The 24259-nt window shown below is 42.3% G+C and overlaps 1 non-coding gene across 1 annotated transcript; it reads right to left on the minus strand.

Moving 5' to 3' along the window:
- Positions 1–1970: 1970 nt before the first annotated feature.
- On the minus strand, positions 1971–2045 carry Trnal-caa (transfer RNA leucine (anticodon CAA)). Its single transcript has one exon. It is a non-coding gene; the product is annotated as a tRNA-Leu (tRNA).
- Positions 2046–24259: the final 22214 nt, after the last annotated feature.

The following is a 24259-nucleotide window of genomic DNA, read 5'->3' on the forward strand; positions in this document are numbered from 1 at the left end:
CCACCAGAAATAAATGGTAACAGAAAGTAAATGTAAGAAAATTCTCTTTCTCTCTGAAAGACATGCATGTTTACACGATTTAAAGGTGCGCAGAGGTCAAGTGAACTCTCATAGACTATCTTCAAAAAATGTATGATCTCAGTTTTTCTATATACTGTGCCACATAGTTAGGGACAATAGCAAACAGGTAGCATCTATTTGAGGAATAATTTATTCATGTGAACTGAGGAAATTTAAAACTAAGTCGTCATTAGAATACAAATTTATGTCTGATGAGCAACTAAATAATATATAAACGCAAAAATATCGTGATATGAAAAGAATGGTAGGTAAATGCGGTAAAGGCACAATTGCAGTAACCCTGGCCAAATACTTTCAAAAGTTTTGAAAGTTAGGAAATATAGAAAAAAACCAAGTTTAATAAGTAGGCCTAATGTTCTAAAGTGAGCATTGTCAGAAGCACTGAGAGAGTAGTTAGTAGATACATGGTTAAACCAGTGCAGCACAATAAAGTCTGAGACCAGGAAAATTGAGAGAACTTCACTCACAGTTCTACGATGACTTTTATGGTCATCGGTTCTGAAACAGAAACATGTTCAGAAGAAAGAAAAAGAGGTGACTCTGTATTAACTAAAGAGGGGTCTAACTGATAAAAACTAAAAGTACTTTGAACGTTTCCACATCTAGCAAATCCATAAGACACACAATAGCCTATCAAAGAGTAAAAATAACTTACTGTCTTCTGGCATTGAACAAAGCATCATTCAACCATGTGACTACATATGACTAGATCAATGGATACTTGCTAAGCATAGCGTTAAGCATACTTCCTTTTTCGCATCTAAATCATTGTTATGTTCCATCAGAGAATTTTAAGTCTCATATGTGAAGTCAGAAATACCGAGTCTTTTGTTTCCAATGAATAGAGAACCTGCGACAGCTTGATGTACTAGTGGTAAAACAAGGTTGTGAATGTCAACATATAAATCTTGAACGCTATTTTGAACCCTCGCATCATGGTTTAGTCTTCTCTGATACACTATGGGTAGCTGTGTCATCTTCTGTGGGACTCAGGAAAATTGATCTTGGATAATCAAAACAATGCAAATTGCGTCGATTAATAAATTGTTGAGAATAGGTGTGGTAGCTTTTGTGGATTTGTCGAGGTATGCCACGCGGGATTAGCCGAGCGGTCTATGGCACTGCAGTCATGGACTGTGCGGTTGGTCCCGGCGAAGGTTGGAGTCCTCCCTCAGGCGTGGGTGTGTGTGGGTGTTTGTCCTTAGGATAACTTAGGTTAAGTAGTGTGTAAGCTTAGGGACTGATGACCTTAGCAGTTAAGTTCCGTAACATTTCACACACATTGTCGAGTTACCAGGTGCCATTTGACAAACAACGGGTCCAAAGACTTGCCTTCTTCGGCATTTGTAGTGTGTGTGAATACAGTCTGTAGTGCCCACGTCACTGGAAACTGTTGGTGATACTATATTTACTTTGTAGCATTTAGGATTTAACTACTAGGCATGATGATCAGGTCAGATAAGCAATGTGGATGAGTTATAACTGCCTTTTCAAACAACGAAACACTTAGCACAGGGGAACTCTTGTAATAATATTTTATAAGTAACACTTATTTCCTGAGTCTTTCTCCTTTTGTGGTACTTGCATTTGGAGAAATGCTTGTAATTACAGACACCACATGTAATATGATGGGTATTACAATACTAAATTGACTGAGAAAAGTAATAACAAAAATACTTGGCCAGATTGTTACATTGATCACAGAAGCAATCAATGAAATGGAAGCGTATGGTAATGTAAGGCACTGCATCTTGTGAATGATAATACACACACCAAAAAAAGTTTGTATCACCTCGGTTCCGAGAGTTCCGGAACCTGTACAGAAAATTGGAATAGAGATCAACATAAACTTCATTTCCACCCCGAAACTTCCTGGCAGATTAAAACTGTGTGCTGGACCGAGACTCGAACTCGGGACCTTTGCCTTTTGCGGGCAAGTGCTCTACCAACTGAGCTACCCAAACACGACCCATGACCTGTCCTCACAGCTCTAATTCCACCAGTACCTCGTCTCCTACCTTCCAAGCTTCGCAGAAGCTCTCCCGCATACCTGGAGAACTAGCACTCCTGGAAGAAAGGATATGGATCATTTCCACCCTTTTTATTGCTCATGAAAACCACACATTGCATGTTGTACCACTATATACTGAGACCTTCAGAGGTGGTGGTTCAGATTGCTGTACACCCCAGTACCTCTAATACCTAGTACCACGTCCTCTTGCATTGATGCATGCCTGAATTCGTTGTGGAATACTATCCACAAGCTCATCAAGGCACTGTTGGTCCAGATTGTCCCACTCCTCAACGGCGATTCAGCATAGATCCCTCAGAGTGGTTGATGAGCGTCCATATACAGCTCTTTTCAATCTGTCCCAGGCGTGTTAGATAGGGTTCATGTCTGGAGAACACTTTGGCCACTCTAGTCGAGCGATGTCGCTATAAAAAAATAAATAAATAAAAAAAATAAAAAAATGATTCAAATGGGTCTGAGCACTATTGAACTTAACATCTGAGGTCATCAGTCCCCTAGAACGTAGTACTGCTTAAACCTAACTAACCTAAGGACATCACACACATCCATGCCCAAAGCAGGATTCGAACCTGCGACTGTAGCGGTCGCGCGGTTCCAGACTGAAGCGCCTAGAACCGCTCGGCCACACCGGCCGCCTGATATCGCTATCCTGAAGGAATTCATTCACAAGATGTGCACAATGGGGGCACGAGTTGTAGTCCATGAAGACGAATGCCAGCCAATATCCTGCTGATATGGTTGAACAGTCAGTCGGAGGATGGCATTCATGTATCGTAAAGTAGTTACGGCGCCTCATGACCACGTCGGCCCCACATAATGTCACCCCAAAACAGCAGGGAAACTCCACCTTGATGCACTTGCTGGACAGTGTGTCTAAGGCGTTCAGCCTGACCAGGTTGCCTCCTAACGCATCTCTGGCAATTGTCTGGTTGAAGGCATATGCGACACTCATCGGTGAAGATAACATGATGCCAATCCTGAGCAGTCCATTTGGCATGTTGTTGGGCCCACCTGCATCGCGCTGCATGGTGTCATGGTTGCAAAGATGGACCTTGCTATGGACGTCAGGGGTGAAGTTGCGTATCATGCAGCCTATTGCGCACAGTTTGAGTCGTAACACGACGTCCTATGGTTGCATGAAAAGCATTATTCTACATGGTGGCATTGCTGTCAGGGTTCCTCAGAGCCATAATCCGTAAGTAGCGTTATTCACTGCAGTAGCAGCCCTTGGATGGCCTGAGCTAGGCATGTTCCTGTGTCTCTGTATCTCCTTAATTTCCGAACGACATCGCTGTGGTTCGCTCCGAGACGCCTGGACACTTCCCTTTTTGACAGCGCTTCCTGGCACAAAGTAACAATGCGGACGCGATCGAACCGGGGTATTGACTGTCTAGGCATGATTGAACTACAGACAACACGAGCCGTGTGCCTCCTTCTTGGTGGAATGACTGAACCTGATCGGCTGTTGAACCCCCTCCGTCTAATAGGCGCTGCTCATGCACGGTTGTTTACATCTTTGGGCGGGTTTAGTGACATCTCTGAACAGTCAAAGGGACTGTGTCTGTGATACAGTATCCGCAATCAACGTCTATCTTCAGGAGTTCTAGGAACCAGGGTGATGCAATACTTTTTTTGATGTGTGTATGTATTGAAAATGCTTTAGGAACGAATGACAATATGCATATTTAAAGATCAAGAATTATTTAACACCAGCAAGAGGTAGAGGTGATTTTTTGTTGGTCTTTCAGCTGACTTGTTGGCTATGTACCGTGCATGTGTAAGAACATAGACATCTAATTTCTTTTCCTGTAGCACAGTTGCTTTCAATAATAAATTGGTACTATTGTCTGATTTTAACTCTTTTCGAATCCACTACCTATTAGTATTACAACTATTAACAATATCATTCATAATAGGTGACCCTGAACCTGAAATAATATCCTAAAAGTGATAGGTGTAATTGTTTCTGGATTCTTATCTTTTCCATTTACAAAAACTCAGTAACTATGCCTGTGAAACACTCTTCCTAGATCAGTACTTGTAGCAGTGGTGGGTGAACCCACCTGATAATGTCCTGATTAGTGGATGAGGTTGGACACAATTTGTGAGCCCTCTCTGATCTCCAGGTGGCTTGATTTTGCAGTTCGTTTCCATGCAATATTTTCATTCTGTCGTTTATAGCCTTGATCTTTTATCCATCTGAAGCATATTGTAAAACACTCCTGAATTTTATCGCCTACCATTCATGCAGCAAGGATTGGCCTGATCACAGAATCCATAGTGTTTTCAAATTTAACACATGCTGGTAACAAGTAGTTATATAAACTGTTCTGAATTATATTATTTATCTTGATATCTTTGAATTTCATCAATGTACAACATACAATAACATCAAATTGATATCTCGTGGGTTAGCACTTCCACTTGTTAACCCCTTCCAATCATCCCCAATTACAGTTACATAATATGAAAGTACACCTGTAATTACAATTACTAAGGCAGGGAATATGTAAAAGTATCCAATTACAACATTTGACTCATCTTTGACACTTACCTTCACCCACATTAATCTGTAATAACCCCATTAGATATTATTAAGTTCCTTAAACCAATAAATACAAACTCCCTCAGGCCCTCCCCCCCCCCCCCCGCCCCCCACCCCATCCCAAAATTACGTTTAGCCTATCCTTGGGATACATATCAAAACCTAAATTTTAAATTTCGCTTATATTCGCTTCTGGTCTCAGCCGATTTTCAGTTCTGAGTACTATGTGAGCATATCACCACTGTGGGGCCAATGATATGCATAGGTTGACGTTGCATCTGAAATGGGAGACCAAGGAACAAAATGCGTTTTATATGTCTTTGTTTTAAGTTGCTTGTTCAGTCTGTACATTACATCTGGCTTAACCTAACGAATATTTTTCGCTATCTGATATTTATACTAATAAAGTGGTTTGATTTCACTGCAAAATTTTGTGAGGGTTATTGCACCTATTTATCTGCACGGAATTTCCTACACTGGTGATCTACGAGACACATACTGAATTGTTAGTCAATCGGTAATTCTCAATGCTACATTCCTGCCAAATAATGGACTGTGAAACTAGACAAATCTGATTGGGAGCTTTCACCCACCCATATAATGTTTTTATTGGTTTATGAAGTATGACGAACGATATGGAGCATATTATTTGTGAGGTGAAAAGCAGAGTGACTACATATCTCCTTCCAAACAGAGGACGAACACATGGAACATTTGGCAACGAATTATTGTGGCACAACCCTTTTGTCTTATTGACTTCATCGATGAGATGGATCAAACTACCTCAGTCACCTTTTTCCACGTGTCTGAACGTGACTGTTGTGTGAAATTTCACCAAAAAGACTACAATCCATACAGATTACATTGTGCTACTCCACGTGAAAATGAACAGATGTACCTATTTCCTTCCCTGTGTGGAATCCAGGTAGCTGAGTCACATGAAGCGAATTGCAGTTTATCTCCCATGTTGCACATTATCAACAGGGTTCTATAATACAATATCTCCAGATCATATAACTAGCACCATATAGACACAGTTTCAGTGAAGTTCCTACACCATGGCATTCATTGTCTAAACTTCATTACTTTAGTCTGAACATCCACTAACTTGGTTTGCAAACACAGAGGTTGTTCTGACTACCCACAATGTTGTTAAATGACATGTCAAAGTTTTCTACTTTGTTGTGCTATATTGGTGAGTACGCATCTATCATCAGTGACCTCATCCAATTATCTCTGACCACTTGCGAGTCTGGAACAGCAAAGCCAAACTTACTACAAAGGTCTAAATCGTTGGAGCAACAACAAGTTCATTAGGTAGTTTATACAGAAAAGCTAAATGACAGAGTGTTCTCCCAGCTCTGGCAACTTTCGCAGGAATTGGTGGACACTACTCTAATGCCTGAGGACGCATTGTGAACGACATGGACAAACTAGTTATCTCTTCAAATCGAAGTTTCTTTGCTTTTAGATGAGAACAAATTACGGATCGCTGAACGGATTCTTGCAATGTTGGATCAACACCATTAGTACATAGGAGCCAACAGCAACCTACAGCAGTGGCAACCATTATGCACCTCGTCAGGGAGACCAGCAGCTGAAGTGAGACATACGTGTTCAGAGAAACTCCATGTGGCAGCTGGATACAAATATCAGCCATGTCCCAGGATTTCTCATGCTTAACTGTGTACGGCAGATCGGCCCCCAGATGATGTTACTCAGGATTCCAATGATAGCCAGTAAAACACAATCTGGAATGAGATTTTCACTCTGCAGCGGAGTGTGCGCTGATATGAAACTTCCTGGCAGATTAAAACTGTGTGCCGGGCCGAGACTGGAACTCGGGACCTTTGCCTTTCGTGGGGAGGTGCTCTACCATCTGAGCTACCGAAACACGACTTACGCCCCATCCTCACAGCTTTACTTCTGCCAATACCTGCGAACCTTCCAGTCATCAACAGTCAAATGTCGGCATTGACGGGCCCAGGCTAGGCGAAAGGCTTTGTGTCATGCAGTCATCAAGGGTGGACGAGTGGGCCTTCGGCTCCAAAAGCCCATATCGATCATGTTTTGTTGAATTGTTTGCACACTGCTACTTGTCGGTGGCCCAGCACTGAAATCTGCGGCAATTTGCGAAAGGGTTGCACTTCTGTGACGATAAACGATTCTCTTTAGTTGTCGTTGGTCCCTTTCTTGTAGGAACTTTTTCCGGTCGCATCAGCGTCGGAGATTTGATGTTTTACCAGATTCCTGATATCCGCGATACACTCGTGGAATGGTCGTACAGGGAAATCCCCACTTCATCGCAACCTCGGAGATGCTGTCTCCCATCGCTTGTGCCCCGACTGCAACACCTCGTTCAAACTCACTTGAATCTGGTAACCTGTCATTGTAGCAGCAGTAACCGATCTAGCAACTGTGGCAGATACTTGTTCTCTTATATAGGCGTTGCCTACCGCAGTGCCCTATTCTGCCTGTTCAGATATCTCTGTATTTGAATACGCATACCTATATCAGTTTCTTTGGCGCTTCAGCGTATGAGAACTGTGTTGATGGACTGAAAAGTCCAAACAGAGCACAGTATGCCATTCTGCAGACCTAAAAGTAATATATATATATATATATATATATATATATATATATATATATATATATATATATATATATATATATATATATATATATATATATATATCTACATTGATACTCCGCAAGCCACCCAACGGTGTGTGGCGGAGGGCACTTTACGTGCCACTGTCATTACCTCCCTTTCCTGTTCCAGTCGCGTATGGTTCACGGGAAGAACGACTGTCTGAAAGCCTCCGTGCGCGCTCTAATCTCTCTAATTTTACATTCGTGATTTCCTCGGGAGGTATAAGTAGGGGGAAGCAATATATTCGATACCTCATCCAGAAACGCACCCTCTCGAAACCTGGCGAGCAAGCTACACCGCGATGCAGAGCGCCTCTCTTGCAGAGTCTGCCACTTGAGTTTATTAAACATCTCCGTAACGCTATCACTCTTACCAAATAACCCTGTGACGAAACGCGCCGCTCTTCTTTGGATCTTCTCTATCTCCTCCGTCAGACCGATCTGGTACGGATCCCACACTGATGAGCAATACTCAAGTATAGGTCGAACGAGTGTTTTGTAAGCCACCTCCTTTGTTGATGGACTACATTTTCTAAGCACTCTCCCAATGAATCTCAACCTGGTACCCGCCTTACCAACAATTAATTTTATATGATCATTCCACTTCAAATCGTTCTGCACGCATACTCCCAGATATTTTACAGAAGTAACTGCTACCAGTGTTTGTTCCGCTATCATATAATCATACAATAAAGGATATATTGCATGGGGGCTTAATTAAATATGATTGAAAATATTTTTTTTTGTTTTTTAGTAGCTGTCTGTCCGATTACGCTATTCTCGTAAACGGTTGGCCCTGACTAGTATTGTTACGCTATCTGACTGCAAAGAACAACAACAAGAATGAAATGAAATTTTTCGTTGACACAATTAATTAATTAAGTCCCCAGCAACTATAAAACCTACAAAACCCAAGCACAAGTATAACTGTTCTGTATGTAGGAGTGTGACTCAACGTACACATCTGGCACGGTTCTTTTCCAACAAGACGAGAATTTTTAAATACCAATTATACTGACGTGATAAAAGAAAATTACAAATACTACAATTGCGTAAGGAAACCAGAATTAAACTCTAACACAAGAACACACGCCAGATGCTTTGTTGACTGAACCTGTAATGACGCATTATTTAAAATATGGAATTAATGAAAAAACACGCAATATTTTACCTTCATATATATATTGACGAAAAGCACTCTGATCGTTACAGTATTTCCATTAGAATAACATCTGCTATCTCTCCCATCAAATAACTGCATAAAACATGGAACAACACTCTCCACTATCACATCTCACTCCGACTTCACGACAAGCAGTGCCCACTAGCACATCTCGGCACGAACTGACTACTACGAGCTCTGCCCACACACTGCCTGCTACGAGTTCTTAACGGGCACTGACTTCCACGAGCTCTCTCTAAGCACTGTCTGCTACGAGTTCTTAACAGGCACTGTGGAGGCGGCTTAATAGTACTCCTTGGCGCAATCTCTGGCGCAGTGGCTCAGTGTAGCCACCTTTCAATATATATATATAAAGGATATATATATATATATATATATATATATATATATATATATATATATATATGTGTGTGTGTGTGTGTGTGTGTGTGTATGTCTGGTGTCTGCGTAAATCTAGCACATTTGTTTTACTCTATGATGTCCTTATAGTTCTCCAAGTTTACACACAAAAATAGACGTCTCGCTGATTGTTACACTCTTATGCTTACTTAGAGGCACAATTGGTGGGGCAGGTGACTTGACCGCTGCAGCGTCCGTAAAGGCCTTAAAGGCTTGTGCGCGCAGAGTGTGCACAGAGGTAAATAATTTTTTGTCTGGTGAATGACGTGACAGAGTGGGCTAATTGGGCAATAGTGTTTATCCATGCCCATGGCCATACGGCGTGTGAAGTTGCTGGATTTGTTGGTGTTCTGAGATGGACTAATCAACGTTGTCTACAAGCGGTGGTGTATCATATGTCGTCATGAAGTACGACGTGAGAATCGTGGCTGGAAAAAGAGCCTGATTCAGAGGTAGTGGAGACACGCTTCATGGCTTTTGAATCAGAATCATTTCCGAACCGGACAGGAATTGCTGCAGTCAGTGAATGAATGTCCACCCCAATGTGTGTGAGTGTCTGGTGTCTGCGTAAATCTAGCCCATTTGTTTTACTCTATGCGTGAAAGCAGGTGCAAGCCATAGGTGGTTGTGTGATGTATTGGGGATGTTTTTCTTATCAGGAATTGGTCCCCCTCACTGAGATGACCACTAAAATAAACCAGCATGTTTATTTAAACGTTATGAATGGTCAGGTGTTGTTTTTCAGTCAACACGTGCGTGATGAGTGTGTCCTATTGATGCCGCTGTTATTCAAGATGACAACAGCAATGTTCAGCGGGGTGGAAGAATATGTGAGTGGTTTTCTGAACATTCCCGCACTCTAATACATTTCGAGTGGCCTGCACAATCGCCTGGCTTGAACCCCACAGAAAGTCTGTGGGACATGTGGGAACAGCGGGTGAAACGCCGATATCAGCAATCACGCAATTTTGTGGATCTGTCCGATTAAATCCTGAGTTAGTGGATGATCATGGATGCGACGTACGTGCCCAGCCTTGCAGACTCACTTCCTAACCAGATCCAGGTGTTTATCAATTACAGGGGCTGAATTACGGGGTATTAAATGATGCTTGTTATGATTTGTTCAGGGGTAACTAATCTTTTGTCTGGGGACCTTGTACATATACAGGGCGTCAGATAAAATCTGAACAACATTGAAGGGTCTTGCAGGGTAGGTTGTGCTGAGAATTAAGTTTTAATAAAAAATCTATACCTTCCGCCGTTTCCGAGTTAATTAACATTGAAGTCAGCCAATTAGACTGTTGCCCTTGCAGTTTCAAGTGGCCCGCCAGATGCAGTTACTGCCAGTTGCTGTCATAGAGTAGATGACAGCGCACGAGACTGTTCAGTCTTTGGGTCGGGTTCGATCCTTACTACCATCCCATGTCCACTTTTCGGATTCCCCTCTCCTTCGGTTTTAAAAAACCAAACGAAGAAAATGTTCAGTGACTCCGTCTCTGGTGGGCCACTTGAAATTGTTCATGCAACAGCCTGATTGGCTAACTTCATTACTAATTAAATCCGAAAGGGCTCAACATATCGAATTTCTTTGTTAACAATTATTTCTCAACAAACCAGCTTTGCAAGCTTTTCAGGCAGTTTTTGACCACCCTGTGTATTTAAAGCAGCAGGTACGTACTCTATGTATATCTGGGATCTTCTCCCAAACCACTGGTCAATTTCAGCCAAATTTGGCACTCACACAGCAAACTTAGAGTAAAGCACTGTGGGCTATACAGTATAACTTCCTGCATCCAACAGGAGCTGAGTTAACAGCGAAAACCTGTTTTTTAAGTCACTGTCGAATACGCTGTGCTGCTTGACACTGCGGAGGAAGGGGGAGTGGGGAAGAGATGAGTGGCAGGACATATGCAGGGAGAAGTAGATAAGAGGCGAAGAGAGCGGGGAGGAGGAAATGAACAGATATAGGTGGGGGGGGGGGGATGATGTGGACTGAGAGATGGGGGGAGTAAGGGGTGGACAATGACAGCGCGAATGACAGCGCGAATCACATGTGTGTGATAGATGCGCTCAACGTGTACACAGGCAAAAAATAAGATACCAGGGTGCTCACCGAAAGCTGAAGTGCTATACTTTGATATGGCTAACAATTAAAGCTATGAAGACAATGTTGCCTGAAACATCCGCTATCGTTTGCAATTTTCACATCAAGCAACGTCTGTGGAAGAAAATACAAAAACTAGCAGTAACAGAGGAACTCAGGGACAGAAAAGAAATGCGATTGTTTTGTCACATGTGTTATGCAACGGTACATCTATCGCCAAACAATGTTGATGAAACGTGGGCGTTAATAATGGAGGAAAAGGTCTGTGGAGAAAAGGTCATGAAATTCGCGGACTACATACATGGTCAAACAACGCATGGAAAACCCTAGCAGCACTGAACCACAAATTCTCCTGAAGGGTGCAGAAGAAAATAAACTCGCCAATAAATCAAATACTTCGAACTTTTACTTTCTGATAAGTAAGCTGAAGAGCCCGCCTGGCTAGACGCGCGGTCTAACGCGCTACTTCCCGAGCGGGAAGGCATGCCGGTCCCTGGCATTAATCAGCGCGGTGGATTAACGTCGCGGTCAGGTGTGCCGGCCAGCCTGTGGAAGGTTTTCTAAGGTGGTTTGCGATCTGCCTCGGCGAATGAGGACTGGTTCCCCTAATTCCATCTCAGTTACACTGTCGGGCGATTGCTGTGCAAACACTGTCTCCACGTATGGGTACAGACGTTCTCGGGGGAGGGGGGGGGGCGGGAGGGGGGGTGTCCACTGGGGATCGAACTGCACAATAATCACCCTGGGTTCGGTGTGGGGATGTGAACCGCTGAGGGCTAAGGCAGAGACGTAGCCTCTCCGTCGTTTCTAGGTCCCCGGGTCAATAAACAATACACACACACAAGCTGAAGGAAGAACCAGTAAAAAAATCAATCCATTGGCCTGTCCCTTCAATAAAAGGTACACAGTTCTTCACAAAAGATTGAAAGACGGCGTAAAAATACACACAACGACTTGGGAGATATTTAAAATCCCTGACTTTCTTGTAAAAAAAAAAAAAAAAATTGGTTGAAAAATTAAAATTCATAAAATGAGGCAACAAGTTTAATCAAACGCTGCAGTAATGTTGAAAAAGAAAATAAGGTGAATAAAAAAATAAAAAATAAAACGCTAAAAGTAAAGAAAACATTTAAACATTCCTTTGTATTACGTGCATGGTCAGCACAAAGACTGGATACAATGTGAAGGGTGAGCCATGTCGGCTCGTATCGATTGCGACCTGTAGATTGTATCTCTGGTTCGTTTTCTCTCTGGTCGCTGGGCGCCGCTCTTGCACAGTGTCTTCCGGTTTGAAATGTTTGCGAGGCGGGCGGTGAGTTGAACAGACAGTCACCGGGGAATGGGGAGGAATGAAGTCGGTTGGAAAAACTTGTTGTCACGCGCTGGTAGTCGGTGTCTTGTCCGATTCGTTCTGAGGGAACCGTTGCAATGGGAACGACTTTATGATCAACTGATTTCGGGGTGCTGAAATGGCATTTCTTTCATGTTGTTGGACCGTATTGTTGATCTAGTTTGACGGCATTAGCGAGCTCTGTTGTTAATGCCCTACCCTAAGTGATCCTTCACTGAGTTGTGAATGTATGAAGCGGTGAGAGAGTGACAGCAATCGCAGGTGTTACTGGTGCTGTCACTCTTATTTATGATTAATGTGCTCTTTTAGCTGTGTTTTAGATTCTGATCTGGCCAGAGCTATTAGTATACTGGGTACACTGCCGAAGAGGTGTGAAATGTTCTGTGTTTGGATTGGAGTCTGACTGGGTCTCCCAGCCATCTTTTATTGGTATCTGACCTTTATTTTATTAATATAATTGGGATTCAACATCGTCCTTTGAAAACCACTTAAACTATGCTTGTAGCTTGGTTATGTTAGTATACTTATTCTTGATTCTCGACACTGTTTAAATTGTACTGTTAATAGGTGCTTGCCTGGTGTAACTTATTCTGGATTGCTTGTTCAGGCAGCTATTGGCAGAAAGTGTGTTAGCGTACTAATTGACCCATTAGTATTTCTAGGCATCTTCTTGTCGCATGACACTTATTTCACGAGTGCCCCGCTGTTGCCTGATAGGCCAGCTAATGTTTATGCAGTCTATGTATGCAAATGGCCCGGTCTTACAAGTGTAAGCACACAAACGGCACGATATTAGTTTACGGCATTTGGCACTCACCTCTGCCGTTAACTTGTGTGAAGCTGCTCTACACCACAGTGACTGCTGCTTAAGTTTTTCTCCTCTGGTTCGCACGGGCCTAAGTCTTTTCAGAGTTCACATATTTTTGGCTTTTGCCCTGGATTCCTTTTGGTGCCGTGACCTTTCTGTGTCGAGTTTTCCTTAGTCAGCCGGACCATTTGCTGACCCTTGTATCGCCTAAATTTGTTAGCTTTATCAAAGGACCGTCTTAATTTTGATTTGTAACTTGAATCATTCTGTTAGCTTGGACATTTAAAATTGTTTAAAAGTTTTATGTGTTACTAAATTTGTGCTACTCGTTGTTACATTTGAGTTTCAAAGATTTTGGTCGTGATTTAAAACGTTTCTGTTATCTTGGAACATATAAAGTGTTTAAAACTTTATGTGTTACTAAAATTACGCTAGTTGTTGCTCCATTGGACCTTCAAAAATGTTTTCCTTTAAATTTTTCGGGCCTCTTAAAGAACTGTATGAAAAGTTGAGTCTTTAATTCAAAACTGTTGTTAGCCTGGTATCAGTTTACTATCATTGTGTTTTTCTATTGTCCCTTTATTATGAAAATGTTTAATAAATGTGGATCACTTGGCAAATAATGAATGATGTCATAACCTGGGGTCTAACTCTTCCATGAATCCTCGCTTCCCAGGCTTGTTAGAGCTCAAAGAGCTGCTGTTGATACAAAACGGTCGGCAGAGCCTGCCCAGCTGTTGAGGTCCCCTTTTGCAGTTGGAAAGACCACAGCTAAAATATTCGTGGTCGAAAACACCTCGTTGATGTCACTAGTTGTAAAGTCAACGGACGGAACTCGTACAGTACAGACAAAGCAATGGCCTACGACCTTCACTTAACGACCGAGAGCAGCAACGTTTGCGTAGAATTGTCAGTGCTAACAGACAAGCAACACTGCATGAAATAACCTCCAAAATCAATGTGGGACGTACTACGAATGTATCCATTAGGAAAGTGCGGTGAAATGTGACGTTAATGGGTTAATGGGCTATGGCAGCAGATGACAGAGCCAAGTGCTTTTGCTAACAGTATGGTGTCGCCTGCAGCGACCCTCATGTGCTCGTGACCATATCGGTAGGACCCTAGACGGATGGAAAACCATGGCCTGGTCAGATGAGTCCCGTTTTCAGTTGGTAAGAGCTGATGGTAGGGTTTTAGTGTGGCATAGACCCCTCTAACGACGCACACAGGTTGTCAACAGGGCAATGTGCAAGATGGGGGTGGCTGTATAATGATGTGGGCAGTGTTTACACAGAATGGGTTGGGTCTTCTGGTCCAAATGGACCGAGTATTGACCGGAAACGGTTATGTTCCACTACATGGAGACCATTTTCAGCAATTCACCGATGGAATTTTTATGGATGACAATGCGCAATGTCAGCAGGTCACAGTTATTAGCGACTGGTTTGAAGAACAAGCTGGACAGTTTTATCAAATGATTTGACTACCGAGATCGCCCGACATGAGTCTCATCGAATATTTATGGAACATAATCGAGAGGTCAGTTCGTGCACAAACTCCTGGACTAGTAACACTTTCGCCATTAAGGATGGCTGTCGAGAAAGTATGGCTCAGTATTTATGCAGAGGACTTCCAACCCTTGTAGAGTCCATGCCACGTCGAACTGCTGCACGACGTCGATATTCGGAGGTATGACACGGCTTTTGTCACCTCCGTGTAGTTTCGTGGATCGGTCTGGAGCTGGCGACATCAGGGAGTCGGCCGGCCATCTTCGTGGGGTTGAGGTGGCGAGTTGTGAGCCCTCTGGGGCAGAGTTGGGGTTCTGAAGCGGTTATCATCTCCGAAGTCGGGAGTTTATGTCCACTGTGATCAATGATGTTCCTGTACGGAAAACCAACAAAGCTTCTTACAGTGCGTTACCGTGTGCGAGCGACGAATTGTAATCAGGTAATTTTCCATTTTGTTCGACAATTGTTGCGGATTTGTGGGCATGTATATGTACAGTAGAAAGACGTCTCAGCTGGAGTGAGGTGATTGCGGACAAAAGTGACAGAAGCCAGTAAATTACAATTGGAGACCTCTGTAAAGAAAGGTTGTATATCACAATTTCATAATTTTTCACGAAGTAAAAATAATTGTTGTATTCCTTTGGTACTATTTATTAATATGTTTTATTATGCATGATCATATTTATTATATACTGAAGCGCCAAAGAAACTGATATAGGCATGCGAATTCAAATACAGAGACATGTAAACAGGCAGAATACGGCGCTGCGTTCGGCAACGCCTATATGAGAGAACAAGTGTCTGCCACAGTTGCTAGATCGGTTATTGCTGCTACAATGGCAGGTTATCAGATTCAAGTGAGCTTGAACGTGGTGCTATAGTTGGCGCACGAGCGATGGGACACAGCATCTCCGCGGTAGCGATGAAATTGGGATTTTCCCGTACAAACATTTCAAGAGTGTACAGTGAATATCTGGAATATGGTAAAGCATCAAATCTCGCTGCGGCCGGAAAAAGTTTCTGCAAAAACTGGACCAACGACGACTGAAGAGAATCGTTCAACGTGACACAAGTGCAACCCTTCCGCAAATTGGTGCAGATTTCAATGCTGGCCACCAACAAGTGTCAGCATGCAAACCATTCAAGGAAACATCATCGATATTGGCTTTCGGAGCAGAAGGCCCTCTCGTGTATTATTGATGACTGCACAACATATTGTTTGACACCTCGCCTGGGCTCGTCAACATCGACATTGGACTGTTGATGACCGGAAACATGTTGCCTGGTCGGACGAGTCTCTTTTTCAAATTGTATCGAGCGGATGGAACTGTACGGGTGTGGAGATAACCTCATGAATCCATGGACTCTACATGTCAGCAGGGCACTGATCAAGCTGGTGGAGGCTCTGTAATGGTGTGGGGCATGTGCAGTTGGAGTGATATGGGGCCCCTGATATGTCTAAATACGACTCTGGCAGGTGACACGTACGTAAGCATCATGCCTGATCACCTGCATCTATTTATGTTTATTGTGAATTTAGACGGACTTGGGCAATTCCAGCTGGACAACGCGACACCCTACACGTCCAGGATTGCTACAGAGCGGCTCCAGGAGTACTCTTCTGATTTTAAACACTACTGCTGTCCTCCAAGCTTCCCAGATATGAACATTATTGAGTATATCTGGGATTCCGTGCAACGTGCTGTTCACAAGGGATCTCCACCCCTCGTACTATTGCAGATTTATAGACAGCCCTGCAGAATTCATTGTATCAGGCCCCCGCAGCAGTACTTCAGACATTGGTCGAGTCCATGCCACGTCGTGTTGCGGCTCTTCTGCGTGCTCGCGGGGGCCCTACATTATATCAGGCAGGTGTACCAGTTTGTTTGACTCTTCAATATAGAATAGCTACATGTATTTTGCATATCTTACCATAATTGGAAAGTTATCTTAACTTTTATGTAGCTTTCTGTACAAGAACGCTGCATATTCTGTAAACGTACGTTGTGGATTAATGTTGTACATCAAAACATATTATTTTTCTCCTACCATGGCAAAAGTAATGGAACATATTAACAGAACGTCTTGTCTCACGTATTGAAATAATGCAACGTATTTATTTAATTAACCTATAAACTAAAAAAGAAGTAGTTCTACGTAGGACAAGAAACGAGAAGAAAGAATAAAATCAGACTGGGCAAAATCTTGAACTGTCCCCTCAGAAGGCAAGTTCACATAAAATTTTCTCTGTTATATATCGATGTATATACAGATATATAACAAGTCCCTCATTTTCCCTGCCGATAGAGGAAGAAGCTCTTTGTATAACGAAGGAAACCTCATAACAGGTATATGGATGTTAATTTGAGGTTGATTTTCTGTTTTGTTTTTAGCAGAGGATGACATGAATATCATTACGACTAAGACGCAGATACAATGAATTTTTATCATCTTCATAGACACTCAATCTCGTGACTAGTAATTTTCATGTTTGGGGGGACATTTTATAAGTCCTTCAAGAACATTGACAGCAACTAAATCGATATGGCCCGTCTCCTTTATAATGAAAGGTTTACGTAAACTAGCTTCAGATAAACTGTACTTACATTCACAGGTATCGTGGCACCCATTATTCTTCGGTTTTCCTGATCAATGCAAAAGTACGGCCCCAGAGCAGAAATCTATGTTCCGAAAGAATAAACTTTTGCTCTACTGTTGTAAAATATCCTGTCAAAATCAGGTAGATGTACAAAAGTATCGTTGCCCCTTTGTTGTTTTACCCAAACATAAAAATTGTTCTAGTCTACAGTTTTTTGGTTATAAGACATACAGTGTTCATGTACGTACCACGTCGGATGTAGTTTTGTTCATACACGTCCTTACCAACTGTAGAAATATAAGATTTTTCACTGTTCCTCCTATGCTTCTTGACGTTTTGCTTCCAGTTTGAGGGATCACGTATTTCCCTTTCTATGCTTTTATTTATTAACAGAATACCACCTGGAGTGAAACTTACATCAGCCACATCCGCCGTTTTCATTGGTATACAATGTTCTGCCAAGATGGTCAACTTTACAACTACAAATAGTTCAACTTGTAAGCAGTAAAAAAATGGTCCGTTGTTATGGTAATATGTCTCATACGATGTACCTCTTTATTCCAGTGAAAACTAAATATTGTCAAAAATGTGATATATAGCATTCCTTTAGGGAGGTCTACAATTATTTCCGTAGAAACATGAAGTGTGGTGCTTTTGTGTGACTTTTTCCCTGTTGATCTTGAACAATATTTCTGCTTGGGGTTGTTGTGGAGATTATCGGCGGGAGCTGCTAGACACCAGCTGCAGGCGGCCTATGAACTGTTAGTGGTGTACATGTTGCAGTTCAGTTCTCGGATATCTGAATCTTTTGGAGAGTAGTCAGATAGCTACAGGGCTTTATCAACTTTGGAGTAGTGAGAAATTCGTGTCTCACAGGTCAAAACGAAGATGGCGATGCTTATTTAGACTGATTAAATCGTGTGGCAGCGCGAATGATTACCTCGAGTTCGCCAATGTTTTCGATTTGATCTCTGGAGCAGTACGTAGCATAATTCGTCTTTCGCACCGCTCAGCGCTGGCTACTGCCGCACGGTTGACTTTGCTAGACGCCATGGGAGCTGTAAGGGGTACTACAATCTACTGTCGACAGTGGTATGACTTAGTAAATATCGTACCCCTTATGTAGCGCTACTTCCTGTAACTTTACAAGCAGGGCGCGCCTGTTCCAGCAGGGGCGTTGTGCGGCTTTTTCCGTTCAACAATGCCCGAACGCTATTGTTCGTGGAGAGTGCAAAATTACACTCGCAATACAGTGGACAAATCAGTATCGCCATTCTTAGTCAACAGCATCCGTTGGCGGTTCTTATTATTACTTGAGCAGTTATAAACACTACCATAGACGTCACTGCGTGGAATATTAATTTGGGAAAGCATGCAACAGTGGCACACTTCAGTTTGAAAGTGGTTATTAACACGACCATCGTCAGATGTAGGCATTTTTCGGAGATGTGTTACTTGCGAAGGCATAAACGAAATAAAATGACAGGTACTGTTCTCCTTTCAAATCAACACTTTTTCACCTGAAAGTAACTTCCATGTTAATTTTCCTATGCTTTAGAAAACAAAGAATCAAATCTTCCCCCAGACTTACTATAACTCAATATTCGTAAAGGACTCAAGCGAGAAACTACGTGAGTTTTTGTTAAGTGTACACAACATTAATAAAGAAATATGAATCTTCATTTTCCTAATACAACTTGAGCGCTTTCAAAACAATAATGGTGTAGAAACGGTAGCTATTTTATATCACTTCTTTTTTCTTGATTTCATCGACGCGCGATTTGTATGTTCCCATTTAAGGCAAATATCCTGTTTGAAGTTGATGTCTAGGCCATCATCACCTTGTTTCTTTTTTTCACACGTTTTCGATTGGTTCAAATGGCTCTGAGCACTATGGGACTTAACTGCTGAGGTCATCAGTTCCCTAGAACTTAGAACTACTTAAACCTAACTAACCTAAGGACACCACACACATCCATGCCCGAGACGGGATTCGAACCTGCGACCGTAGCGGTCGCGCGGTTCCAGACTGTAGCGCCTAGAACCGCTCGGCCACTGCGGCCGGCCGTTTTCGATTGTTGCGATGTAAAGCGAAGCAGTGACTGTAACTATCGAGACAGTTATTGATAAACATTTCATTCCATTTACATGTTTCTGACATTAAAAAATTTCCTCACAATTTTGTCAAATGCTGTGCCTAAAATTTTTGAGGTTAGACTTGTGGCAGTATACCGCTAAGCCACACATCCAGTATCTTCAGCATCTTATATATTCCCAGGCGTGTAATCGAGATCTGTCTATGTACTCGATTACAAAATTTCAATGACACCTGCGCATTGATACTGTGGTATGGCACTTCTTCATTCAAAGACAAGGACATAAATATCGTAACACAAAACAACGTATCCAGTCAACAGACACTTCTTATCAGCATATACTGCAATTGAAACCAAAGCGGATAGCGTGATCAGGCTAACTGTTACTAAATTGACGGTTAGCAGTTTCTTCCCCCGACTCTTTGAATCATTCTTAGAGTATAGGGTAGCTTGTTGCAGAGGCGGATTGCAGCAGTGGATAAGGATTGGGTAATATTTTTTTTTGTTTTGTTTTATGGATGGGATTTTGTTGCTGTTAAGGTGAGGTCATAGAAACTTGATCGGTGATGCAATGTACTTGTGCTCACGTAAATTGAGGAGCCGATGATGTAGGCACAGAGTTTGGAAGTAACGTGACTTGTCGGCCGCGACCTCCCTAACTCGCTACGGTCGCAGGTTCGAATCCTGCCTCGGGCATGGATGTTTGTGATGTCCGTAGGTTAGTTAGGTTTAACTAGTTCTAAGTTCTAGGGGACTAATGACCTCAGCAGTTGAGTCCCATAGTGCTCAGAGCCATTTGAACCATTTGAACCTCCCTAACTGGACGTATCGAGCACTGACACAGATTTGATTTAAACCATCTAGAGAGTTTCCACTATCCCATGTTGGATTACATCGCGGTAGTGGAGGTTCGAGGGAACGAGTGGTTGCGAAACTTTGCGTTCCATATTTTGCGTAAATGTATTGCGAAACTTATTGAGAGTATACAGACAACTGGAAGTGTTCCTCCCAAGGGACAGGCGCAGCCACAGGCTTCAACTCCTGTCTACGCGACAATGGACAGACGAATTCTGCCTCTACGGCATCAAGTTGCTCAAAGCGCTAGGTTACATCGTCCGCTTCACAGACAACGTCCATCCACAGCAGCCAGCCAGCACGTCGTCCTAGCCAACAGAGGAAGAATGGTGCCAGTACGCGTCCACGGTGCTCAGTATACGAAGCCAGACGACTAGACCAGCACTGACAGTCCTAAAATTCCGTCATTGCAACACCAATCCTAACCCGCCCAGGCATCGGCACGATGCCGTATCATATTACCCATCCATCAATTCATCATCCCGCTAGCCAAATCTAGCATGATTCTAATAACCCGCTAGCTCTGCCTAGCAAAACAGGAGATTCATCTTTACAGATCACCAGAGGCCAATCCACCAAGTGAGGTCACAACTCGCCACACCGAGAAGATTTGCTGGAATAGCACTTAACTGCTTCAGCTGCACTGGATCATGTCTAGGAGTAGACCTGGAAGTATCAGCGACAGCGTCAAGTGTTCTTGCATACAGCGCCAATATTTTCTGCTCAGTTGAGGTACTGATCTGCGCATGTCTAAGGGGACACGGAAGGCAAGCGGGCTCGAAAAATCGGTTTTTAGATTTTTGTTTGTATGAAAAGCCCACTATTCCATGCGCAAAACCGTTTTTGTTTCATATAAGTACCACAATTTGTTCGTGAATTACGATTGTTTTCCTGATGCTCTGTGCGATATCGCATTTAAATGCCAAGCCTTCTTTTTTGCATCGTGCAGAGAAAATTACATCGATTTCGATATTCTTTGTTCGCCGTTTGCTGCTTCTATTGCTATGTCGTGTCAAGGATTCATACACTGTGTTTACTATCGATACCCTTCGTTCCGATCGTGTTTGTTATTGTTTTCGAGCGCTATTGTTTGTTCTTCATGAAGTTTGTTGCGAGTGAAGTAAGCGTTGATTTACATTTTCTCTGGTTTCACACCTTTTTATAAAAATGCGGCGAAAAGGAAATTGTGGACTAAAGTAAAATTGAGACGAAATAAATACGTAAAGGTAAATGAGGTTAGTGGGTCAAAGTAACGAAGAATGTCAGATGTAAAGAAAATCAGTACCTCAAGGAAGAAACTGTAGTATCTTCAAGGCTTTTCCTCGCAGTCAGCTTGCGGAGATGAACACTCATTAGAAAATATTGTGCTCTGTGATTTTATTTCCAAAAATACTGTGTGCAGAATGTGTGGTGGTGAAATATCTTTGAGAGGGAATCAGTGTCTTCGCAAAAGGATTGTGTCAAAACTGGCACTGAATTGTGCTCAGTGTGAAGCAATTGATACTACAACGACGTCACAAATAATTACTTGTATGATAATAACATAAGATTAGTTCGTGGTCTCAGATCCATTGGTAAAGGATGGAGGCAGGCCAGCGTTTCTGTGGAATGCTTGACATTCCAAATCTACTTGCAAAATTTATGACTTATGATGAAATTACTGGAACTGCTGTCGCTGAAGTCTGTAACCTTTCAGTGAAAGAAGCAGCAGAAGTACTCAGGCTAAATGCTTGTTTTGATAGCAGCAGCCCTTCACTAAATTTTGTTGTGACGGTTGCGTCCTTTGATACTGGCATGGTAACTGATGTAGAGATTCTAAGCAATTACTATATAACTTGAGGGAATGAAACGGAGAAAGACGATAAATACAACTGTCAGAAGAACTGAGGAGGAGGATATTAACGTTTAACTTCCCGTCGACGACGAGGTCATTAGAAACGTAGCACAAGTTCGGATTAGGAAAGGATGGGGAAGGAATTCGGCCGTGCCCTTTATCAAAGGAGCTATCCAGACATTTGCCCGAAGCGCTTTAGGGAAATCACGGGAAACCTAAATCATGATGTGCTAACCACGGTGCCACCTCGCTCGGTGTGTCAGAAGAAATAGGCTACTCCAAGTGATAGAATGGAAGCAGCAGCAGCTTGCAGGATTCTTAATCGTTCAGTGGTAAATAGAAATGTTAGATGCACACGGTGTTTAGGGGACGATGACAGCTAGGCTTATGATCGGATGTGTGCAGAAGAGCCATATAGTTCTAGTATCACGATTTCCAAATTTGAATGCATTGGGCATATACAGAAGAGAATGGGGTCCAGGCTGAAGTCGCCTGACAAATGTTGAAATAGATTACAGAGTTATTATTGCTTGGCAATAAGAAGAAATATTTGGAATTTAGAACACTTGAAGAAACCTGTATGGGTTATGTTTTTCCACAAATGAAAATCCTCAACACTTTCTTTGCCCGAATGGTTCTGACACTTGGTACAAGTACATGAGAAGTGTAACACATAATCACAAACATTCTTTACCCGCTACAGTAATGGATGAAATTAAACCTATATTTAGAGACTTTCATAAGGATTCTTTGTTGAAGAAATGTCTTCGTGGGAAAACACAAAATTTAAATGAATGTGTAAATTCTGCCAAGTGGACCTTGTTATCAAAAATTGCATTTGTTCAGGTTATAACCCTCAAATTTGATGTTTATGATGAAATTTTATGCTTCATTGACGGTATAACAAACGAAATAGGATATTTTGGAGGCACTGGACATAAAATCTAGTGGAAATACGCCAGAATCATTGTTGTAAATAGATAAAGAGAGAATCTGCAAAGCAGAAGTTGTTTATTTTAAAATGCACAAAAGCAACAAGACAGGAAAGAAGAGGGACCAAGAGCAGAGAAGGTGATCAGTATGGTTCACACGATGCTCAGTAAGGTGCAGGAAACTGTTAATTGCAGGAAATCCCCATAATTAACTTTAAAAAATTGCAATATTAAACTTCAAATTGATTTTTCTCAAAACTATATTTTATGATTTTCAGGTAACATCATTTTCTGAACTAAACAGCTTAAAGTATAAAATTTGAGCAATTTGTACTCAGGATGATCACTAATGTGTAAAAAAATGATTTTTTTGGTAAAGATTGGCACAGACACAATAGGGATAAAAATTGCCCTCCGTCTCCCTACAGGCGATGCGACATACAATAGCCTGCCGTAAGCCGAATTACAACATGTAACAACATGTAACGGGTGTCCAGGAAGTAAGGACGAAATCGAATTTTGCGCCATTTTGTCATATGACGGTTGGCAGCCGTGGTTTTTCCATGTTTGTCATCTGCGATCCTTCCCATTAGTAGCCTGACAGCTTTTGTGTGGTGAGCATTGTTGTTTGATGTCTATTTCCGTCATGGGGGCAGATCACAACTGAGCAACGTATCCAAGTGATAAAAAGTTATTACAAAAACAATGAAAGTCCTACGGCAACCGTTCGTGAATTGCAAGTGACACTCGGACGTAATGCTGCTACAACGGAATCATCAGTTCGGAAGTTGATCCGGAAGTTTGAGACCACGGGTTCTGTTTCAAACGTTAAGAAAACAGGACGACCACGTTCTGTTCGAACACAAGAAAACATTTCTGTCGTGCGTGAGAATGTGACCATAAGCCCCAGAAAATCGGTTCGCCGACGAGCTGAGGAATTGAATTTATCAAGTTCACTGCATGAAATCGTATCAAAGGATCTGAAAATGCATGCGTACAAGATTAAACTTACGCTAGAATTGAAGCTTGAAGATCGTGAAAATAGACATCGATTTGCTTAATGGATCTTGGCTCGACAAGCGGAGACCGAGAAAACTTCACAAAAAGAATAATTTTCTCCGTTGAGGCGCACTTCCTCCTCAGTCGATATGTCAATAAGCAGTACTGCAGAATTTGGGGTAAAGGAAGTCTGCGAGTGACTGTGGGGAATCAGATGCATCCACAACGCACGACTGTATGGTGTGGGTTATGGGCCCGTACTTTTTCGAAAATATGAACGG

The sequence above is a fragment of the Schistocerca serialis genome, chromosome 2 (genome assembly GCF_023864345.2).
Source record: "Schistocerca serialis cubense isolate TAMUIC-IGC-003099 chromosome 2, iqSchSeri2.2, whole genome shotgun sequence".
Lineage (NCBI taxonomy): Eukaryota > Metazoa > Arthropoda > Insecta > Orthoptera > Acrididae > Schistocerca > Schistocerca serialis.